The following is a 9,490-nucleotide window of genomic DNA, read 5'->3' on the forward strand; positions in this document are numbered from 1 at the left end:
ACCCTCTAGTAATCAAATCGGTTATTACTTTGAGGTTAGTTGACTTGATTCATTATTACCAAAGTAAATCTCTGTTATCTAGGTTGCGAGTTTTATAACCATACATTAAACTGGATATGGCACGTAACGGGGCCAGTATCTTTTATGACTTTGTCACCCCAGGCATGGCTGCCTAACTGTAGCTAGCAGTTTAGGTGCGGGATAGTCAGTCTCGTATAGATCTATACACAATAGTCACGCTCTCCCTACAAGAGATTCTGGTTATAAGAGTTAGTCCTACACTCACGAAATCCGGTGGAGTGTTACCAAGGACGTGTCTCCAATCCTAAAATAACAAACTTACAAGTAATAGTATCGAAAATCCTGTTTATGGTTTGTATAAATCCTTTATAAAATATCACCTTTTATGATAAGATTTACAAGTTCCTTGCTTTAGTTTTGAAAACTGTTTCTACGAGTTGATTTCTTAATCGATTGGTAAAACGGTTTTCTAAGTTAAAAGCATACTGAACATATAATTATTTTAAACAAAATAATATACTTGAGCACAAGTTTCCGTGTACTTTTGCTTGTATTCCCCCCTGAAAACATGAAAAACTCGGAAAAAGCGTAGGGGTATGAACTCACTGTTGGATGTAGGATCTGGGTGTATGATCGGTTACGAATGCTGAGTGTCAACCGGTGTTTCGTACGCAAGTGGATCCTATTAACATGTGATAACGTATATGTGTGTTAGAATTAGGGTGTTTCATGACTAAACATGACGGGAAACCACCCTAAAGACTTGGAAATGCTTGTCGGGACCCTATATGTTCATACAAGGGAGGTGTACGGCCAAAGGAGTGTGTGTGCGGCCAGGGTGTGCGGTCAGCCTGTGTGTGCGGTTGCACACAGGAGTGTGCGGCCGTACAGGGAGCGTGTGCGGCCGTACACAGGGGTGTGCGACCGTACACTCCTCATTTGTGCCCGAAATGTCAATTTTGAGGTGTTCTAGTGCTAATACCAAGTCCAACTAGCAAATGGAGACCAAACTCTTCACTTTGGAGAGTCTTAAGGTGTGTGCGGCCACCTCATGAAGGTGTGCGGCCGTACACCTTCAAGGGATGAATAACACGAAGAACACTATGAGTTTTAGGCTTAGATTCAAGTGTTTTACCAATATAACAAGCTGAATGATGAAGTAGTTCACGTTTTTTAGGCCTTTAGAGTGTTCTTGGATGAAGTTTTTAGAGAGAGAAAGTAGAGAGAGAAAGTAAAGTGCAGCCAAATAAAAGGAATGAGTGAAGGGGGTCACCTTATATATATAAGGGTGAGTGTGCGGCTGGAGGGTGGGTGTGCGGCCGTACACACCTCTCAAGAGGGTGTATGGCCCGGTTTTGTCTCTATACGACTCGTTGACTCATTTCTAATCTCATTCCTGGCCGTACTCAAGCTTAAAACACTTAAACTAACCCTTAAACGGCGTTAAAAGGTAACGGAAATCAAGTTCAATGTTGATAAAGTTGACCAAGTGTACATAATAAAGTTTCGGGTTGTCACATTATCCCCCCGTTAGAGGAAATTTCGTCCCGAAATTTAAACATAGAATACAAATCATGGTATAGAAAAGAGATGTGGATGCTTCTGTTTCATCTGATCTTTGCGCTCCCAAGTGAATTCAGGTCCCCGCTTGGCATTCCAGCGAACCTTCACTATCGGGATGCGACTTTGTTTCGTTCGTTTGATCTCTCTATCCATGATTTCGACTGGTTCTTCTACGAAGTTCAGATTCTCGTTGATTTCAATCTCGTCCAGAGGAATCGTAAAGGTTTCGTCGGATACGCATTTCTTAAGATTCGAAATGTGGAATACAGGATGAATGTTGCTAAGTTCTTGCGGTAAACGAAGTTTGTAGGCTACGGGACCGATCCTAGCGAGGATCTCGAAGGGTTCTATGTATCTTGGATTTAGCTTTCCACGCTTTCCGAAGCGTATCATGCCTTTCCAGGGCCAGACCTTCAGCAGAACATGGTCTCCAACCTGGAACTCCAAGGGTTTTCGTCGTTTATCGGCGTAGCTCTTTTGTTTATCTTGTGAGGCCTTAAGTCGTTCTCGGATTTGTACGATCTTTTCGGTGGTTTCGCGGATGATTTCTGGACCAGTGAGAGTATTGTCAGGGACTTGCCCCTTGGCTAGCTGCGTGTCGCCCACCTCAGCCCAGCACAGAGGGGATCTGCACTTGCGACCATAGAGGGCTTCGAAAGGCGCAACCTTAATGCTGGTATGGTAACTGTTGTTGTAGGAAAATTCAACCAAAGGAAGATGAGTGTCCCATGACGCGCCGAAATCGATGACGCAAGCTCTCAACAAATCTTCCAATGTCTGAATTGTTCTCTCACTCTGTCCATCAGTCTGAGGATGGTAAGCTGTGCTCATATCCAGCTTAGTTCTAAGAGCTTTCTGTAGTGACTGCCAGAATCTCAAAGTGAACCTGCTATCTCGATCGGAGATAATGGACACAGGCACACCGTGCAGTCGGACTATATCTTGGATGTAGATTCGTGTGAGTCTCTCCATTTTGAAAGTTTCTTTGATTGGCAGGAAGTGGGTGGACTTCGTCAACCGATCGACAATTACCCAGATGGCGTCGTGCCCACTCGGAGACTTGGGTAGTTTGGTGATAAAATCCATAGAAATTTTCTCCCACTTCCACTCAGGTATCTCCGGCTGGTGGAGTAGACCTGAGGGTTTCTGATATTCGACATTCACCTTGGCGCAAGTCAGTCACTTGCTCACGAAGGTAGCGATCTCTGCTTTTATGTTCGGCCACCAATACCGTTTCTTGAGATCGAGGTACATCTTGCCCGAACCTGGGTGAATGGAGTATTTAGTCTTGTGAGCTTCGTTCATTACAACCTCTCTGTAACCACCAAACTTTGGGGTCCAGATCCGATCCATGAAATAATAGACTCCGTCTCCCTTTATCTCTAGGTTCTTTTCCATTCCTCTCAAGGCTTCACCCGACATGTTCTCTAGTTTTAAGGCTTCCAACTGAGCCTCCTTGATTTGCGCGGATAAATGGGAATGGATAGTCATGGTCAGTGCCTTCATTCTACGACCTGAGTATTCCTTCCGGCTGAGGGCATCTGCCACCACATTGGCCTTGCCGGGATGGTAGCGGATTTTGCACTCGTAATCGCTGAGTAGCTCAACCCATCGCCGTTGTCTCATGTTCAGCTCCTTCTGGTCGAAGATATGTTGCAGGCTTTTATGGTCAGTGAAAATAGTGCACTTGGTTCCGTAGAGATAATTTCTCCATATCTTCAGTGCAAAGACTACTGCTCCCAATTCCAGATCGTGTGTTGTGTAGTTGACTTCGTGTGCTTTCAGCTGTCTTGAGGCATAAGCAATGACTTTTCCCCGTTGCATGAGCACACAGCCTAGGCCCTGATTAGATGCATCGCAGTAGACAACGAAGTCCTCCGTCCCTTCGGGTAGGGACAAGATAGGTGCGTTGCACAAGGCCTGCATCAATGTTTGGAACGTAGTGTCTTGCTTTTCACTCCAACAAAAGGGTATGCCTTTCTGAGTCAGAGTGGTTAAGGGTTTGGCAATTCTGGAGAAATTCTGGATAAATCTGCGATAGCCAGCGAGACCCAAGAATTGACGGATTTATGTGGGCGTCTTCGGTGCTGACCAGTTCTCCATCGCCTTGATTTTGGAGGGGTCCACGTGTATGCCTTCCTCGCTTACCACGTGACCTAGGAAGGTTACTTTTCGAATCCAGAATTCGCACTTGGAGAATTTCGCGTACATCTTCTCCGTCCTTAGGGTTTCCAGCACCGATCTCAAGTGCTGTCGATGATCTTCCTCACTTCTAGAATAGACAAGTATATCGTCGATGAACACGATTACGAACTTGTCCAGGAAAGAACGGCACACCCGATTCATCAGGTCCATGAATACTGCCGGTGCGTTGGTTAGACCAAAGGGCATTACTACAAATTCGTAGTGACCATACCGAGTCCGAAATGCTGTCTTAGGAACATCACTCTCATGGACTCGCAGCTGATGGTACCCTGATCTTAGGTCTATTTTGGAAAAGTAGCTGGCTCCTTGAAGTTGATCGAAGAGGTCGTCGATTCGAGGAAGATGGTAACGGTTTTTGACTGTGAGCTTGTTCAGCTCTCGGTAGTCAATACACATCCGAAAGGATCCATCCTTCTTTTTCACAAATAAGATCGGGGCTCCGCAGGGTGAGGAACTCGGTCTGATGAATCCTTTGCTGAGCAGCTCATTGAGCTGACTGGATAACTCCTGCATTTCTGCCGGCGCTAATCGGTATGGGGATTTAGCTACGGGGGTAGCTCCGGGGACTAAGTCGATACGAAACTCGACTTGGCGTTCGGGAGGGATTCCCGGGAGATCTTCAGGAAAAACATCGGGAAAGTTGCAGACTTCGGGGATGCTCTCGAGGTCTTTAACTTCCTGCTTCTCGCTAATGACGTGGGCTAGGAATGCATAACACTCCTTTCGCAGGAGTTTCTGGGATTGCAGGAGTTTCTGGGCTTGGATGCATGAAATAATATGGAGGTTCGAACTGAGTTTATCGCCGTAAATCATGAGAGTTTCATCAGAGGAGAGATTGAGGCGGATAGCTTTTTCGTAACAAAGGATATCAGCATGATTGAGGCTCAACCAATCCATGCCGATGATGACATCGAAGCTTTTTATGGAGACTGGCATAAGGTCGATGGGAAAAGAATGATCGTTTAGGGTAAGAGTACAACCTACATATATATCATTAGTGCTCTCTTTCTCACCGTTAGCCATCTCGACGGTAAATGTTTCAGTTAGTGGTTGAGGTTTATGCCTAAGAAGATGCTTGAATGCATGGCTAACAAAACTTCTCTCCGCACCAAAATCGAAAAGAATGCATGCATAAGAGTTGTCGAGGAGGAACGTACCCGAAACAACGGTGGGATCAGCGACTGCCTCTTCTTGCCCCATCGTTAGTACTCTCCCTGTGTCACCTGCTGTTGTTGTATTGGGGCAGTTTCTCTTGAAATGCCCGACTTCCCCACAGCCATAACAGGCTTTACCGACACCTGCTCCAGAGGCCTGATCGGTTGGTTGGACTGGAGTTCTGCAACTTTGAGTCATGTGACCCTTCTTGCCACATTTGCTGCAGAGCGTTTCACGGCATGGGCCGGGGATGCGATGATGATAGTTGCATTTACTGCACCAAGGGAGGGTATCAGTATATCCACTGGTAGGTGCTTGAGTGGCAGGAGCAGCGGCAGGAGTAGTAGCAGCGTGGACTGCCATCGTTTGCTGTTTATTCGAGAGCTCCTGTGAAGACTGGCCCTTCCGCTGCTTCCAAAACTTTCTTTTCTCACCACTCCCTTTAGCTGGCTCAGGAGCGGTTGCCACTTTATCAAGATCAACTCCGTGATCTATGAGAGTTTGCGCCAGACACTTAGCGCTATCAAAGGTGTTTGGCCTAGCAGCCAAGACATTTCCTTTGGTGGGTTGTGTCAGTCCCCAAATGTATCTTTCTATCTTCTTGCTTTCCGGGGTGACCATTCCCGGGCAAAGAAGTGCTAGGTCTTCAAACCTAGAAGTGTAGGCAGCAATGTCGGATTCCTTCATCCTTAGGTTCCAGAGTTCGTGCTCTAGTTTCTGCATCTCGCCTCGTGGGCAGTACTCAACTATCATGAGTTCCTTTAAGCTTTCCCAACCCATAGCATTTGCCACTGGTAGGGTTAGGGATTTGACCCGACTATTCCACCAGGTCAGTGCCCTGTTGGCGAAGCTGCAAGCGGTGAATTTTACTTTGTTGTTTTCAGAACAGGAACAGATTTCGAAAATGGACTCGATCTTTTCGAACCATTGAGTCAGGGCAATGACACCTCCTTTGCCGTCGAAAGATGTGGGTTTTGCGCTCATGAAGTCCTTATAGGAACACTCCTTCTGGTGTCCCTGACCACCTTCATGATTTTGGGGATGCGTACCACCTCCCTATCCACCAGATTCGCCAGGATTCATCTGTGACATCGCGGCAGCCACAACAGTAGTAACAGCTGCTTGGAACATAACGAGATCGAACTGAGGGGCGGTGGTGGTGGTGAAGCGTCGCCATTCCTTCTGATAGGTCTTTTTCGAGGAGGCATCTTGTTCTAGAAACAATCAGGAAGAAGAGGATGGTAAGGCCTCAAGATATATGAAACAAAATATATCCTATCCTGATAATGAAGTGTTCTACCAAGCGATAAGCAAAGGAAAGTTACTAATGCAAGTAAGTTATCGCTAAGAAACGAATAGGTAGCAACACTAGGAATGAATTTCTACAATGTATTCGACTCTGACTAAAATACTCCTATAGTATTTTAAGTTGGATTGATACTGGGTAAGTTTTAGGCCTGTTGCAACACCAAAGTCACTCCCAAGCACATGTTGGTCATGTCTCGAATAAATATAGTTGATCAGGCTATATTGACCCTAGACATGATTACATAACTGCCCAGGTTTAACTGCAGTGTTCAACATCCAAAATACTTTTGTTTTGTTCTACTTATGATACTGATTCTGGTACGTAGGTATACTTGTATACTTTTTGAGAAAATACTTGTATTTTAAAAGTATACTTTTAGTTCAGAGCACTTCAGTCCCTTAGTGTTTATAGTTGTATACAATGTAAGGTTCGGTATACTTAGTTCACTATAAACAATAGCTCTGATACCAATCTGTCATACCCGAAACCGATGGCGGAAACGTTACGGGGCGGAGGACGTCATGTGTAGTATCACAACAGTTGTATCATAGTAAGCGAAGTAAACACAACCATTACATTTGTTGGGTTTTGAGCATTCTAACACTCCTATGGTGTACATGCAACCCTATAAACCTTGGATCTATGTTTTCTCTATTATACATGCAAATATTAACTATTCCAAGGTTTCATCCTAACTAGCATATTATGAAGCACCTATACTACAAAGTTCTAGTTAGATGACATACCTTTTGATGTAGCTTGATGTCTTCAAGCTTTAAGAGCTTAGCCCCAATAGTGTGGAAGCCTCAAATGGAATCACAAATCACCAAAACACCTTGGAAGAACTTGAGAGAATATGTATGCACACTAAAATCGGCCCACTCTTATTTTCACACACTTGCGCCAATTTTGTGAGCCAAGGACCCCTTTATATATTATGGAGGATTAGGGTTACATCCATGTAAACCCTAATACCCATGACCTTTCATTTACATAGGATCCATGGGTTAAAAGCTCCATGGACCATCCATGAAAGCGTAGCCCAACCTAAATGAACTTGGCCCATTCCATATATATAAGAGTCCATATTTAATTAGTTCTTTTTGATCACTTAATTAATTCTAAATTAATTCTTGATCAATACTAATTAAATAATATGATTCCATATTAATATATTAGAACTTATAATATATTAATATAAATCATAAATATACTATTCTCAAAAGACTATCCATATAAATTGTGCCGGTGAAGTGCAACCCAAATGGACCATGTCGGGTCGGGTCAAGTACATACCAAATATAGTTATGGACTTAGACATTAATCCAACAGTCTCCCACTTGGATAAGTCTAAAACTATTATTGAGTATGACTTCAAAACCTAACTGGCAATCGTAGCTCTTAAAGCCGCTGTCGAACTCTGACCTTGTCAATGACTTGTCCATTAGATAAGGGATCATATATTCCTCCATTCTAGATATCATATGGACTGAGACATGGATTATAATCATTCTCTCTGTCCATGTTGTTGTTTCCCGATTTTCGATTTATGATGACTGACTGGTTGAACAAATCAAATCAGTCCTGGCTTGGCCAAGCACTCACATATGTCATCGCTAAATCATCGAGGGGCCCACATATATCGCTTTTATCCCGAAGGTAAAAGGAATGGATAAACTTGGACTCATATGGCTTGTTCTACTACTTGTTGAATCATACACAAAGGCACGTTTTATAACATCGAGTTACCAAATGCGTTTTCGTGCAATCAATGTATAACCAACTCATAGTAACAACTCATATCTCTAGGTTTGAAGAATATAAGATATTATCGTCTCATGATCACTCGTGATAAAATCCATGAAGTGATTCAAATGAGCGCGGGTTGAATCCAATACTCAGAACTTATGAGCACTCATGAGTGTTGTAGCACCACTTTGTCCACCAACTTGGACCTCTACAAACCAACCCATGACAGTCTTGATTCATATCTACTTCCAACATATGACCGACTGTGGATGGTTTGAATAACTTAATCATTCAGGAAGAGCGACTTAGTTATTCTGGAAGTCAAAACATGCAAAGTGAAACACAAGAATAAATGAATCAAATATGGTATCAAACCCTATGAATATAAATAAACACTTTTATTTATCACCATACTGATTACTCATTATTCATTGTTTCGGTTTTATCAACTTTATACTTGAATTAAAAACACTAGTTGTCCCATGCTCCAAGCATGTACACTATGTTTTTCTTAAACAATAGCTTTGCCATACACCAAGTATGCACTCTATGTTTGTCTATGATCCTTACTTTGTGAAATAAACCAATTGAACATAATTTCAATGATTCTAATTTCACACTCCCAAATCCTTATCGAAAAATGTGAGAATTTCAAATTCCTATCATTTATCGAAATCTGTTTAGATTTTAAACTTATATGCACTGACCCTCCTGTAATGAATATGTACAAAGTCACAAAGACTTGTCAACAGTCATTATAAGGTATTCCAATGGAGATCAACTCCATGGAAACTAAGTCTCATATTCAAAGTACATTGCTTTGGACATGCTTCTTGCATTAAGTTTTCTAATCTTACACAGATAACTTCCACCTATGGAGACAACTCCATATTCTCATTTTGACTATCACTTCTGAATAAGAGATGCCTCTTTTCAGAATATGTCAATATGGTCTTTCCAAAATTAGCACTATACTTCCAACTGTCCCTGAGCAACCAATCTTTGGTAAACCTCAGATTGTCCTCGACAATTGCTTAATCATTTTAGTCATGTCCAATTCTAGACCTTTTCCCTTCTTAATGCCTCTGGGAATTTGGAAAAATTTAGAAATGACAAATATTATAGCACATGCAATCGATCCTGTACCCAAAGCAAATGGTACACGATTCATGATGTCTCACATAAAGACATGATTCTAGACCAGTCTTTTGCTACAATATTTTTATTTGCCATGTTTTCAAAATTTGACTATGAAGAGGGATGTTGTACTCATAATCAAATTTTGAGAACGCAATATATATTTTCTTAAGTTGAACCAATCCAACATGAAATTCATATATATATTCTTGACTAAAGATGATTAAGGTCTCAATCTAAGCCTTTAGAACTGAAATGAAGTATATCCTCTCCCTTAATTATAGCAAAACAACTTTTTCAATCCCTGCAGCCTCACGAATTGAAACTTTTGTTTTCTATAATTAACATTGC

This window comes from Lactuca virosa, chromosome 9 (assembly GCF_052849685.1).
Source record: "Lactuca virosa cultivar CGN04683 chromosome 9, Lactuca_virosa_CGN04683_v6, whole genome shotgun sequence".
In the NCBI taxonomy this organism is placed as follows: Eukaryota; Viridiplantae; Streptophyta; class Magnoliopsida; order Asterales; family Asteraceae; genus Lactuca; species Lactuca virosa.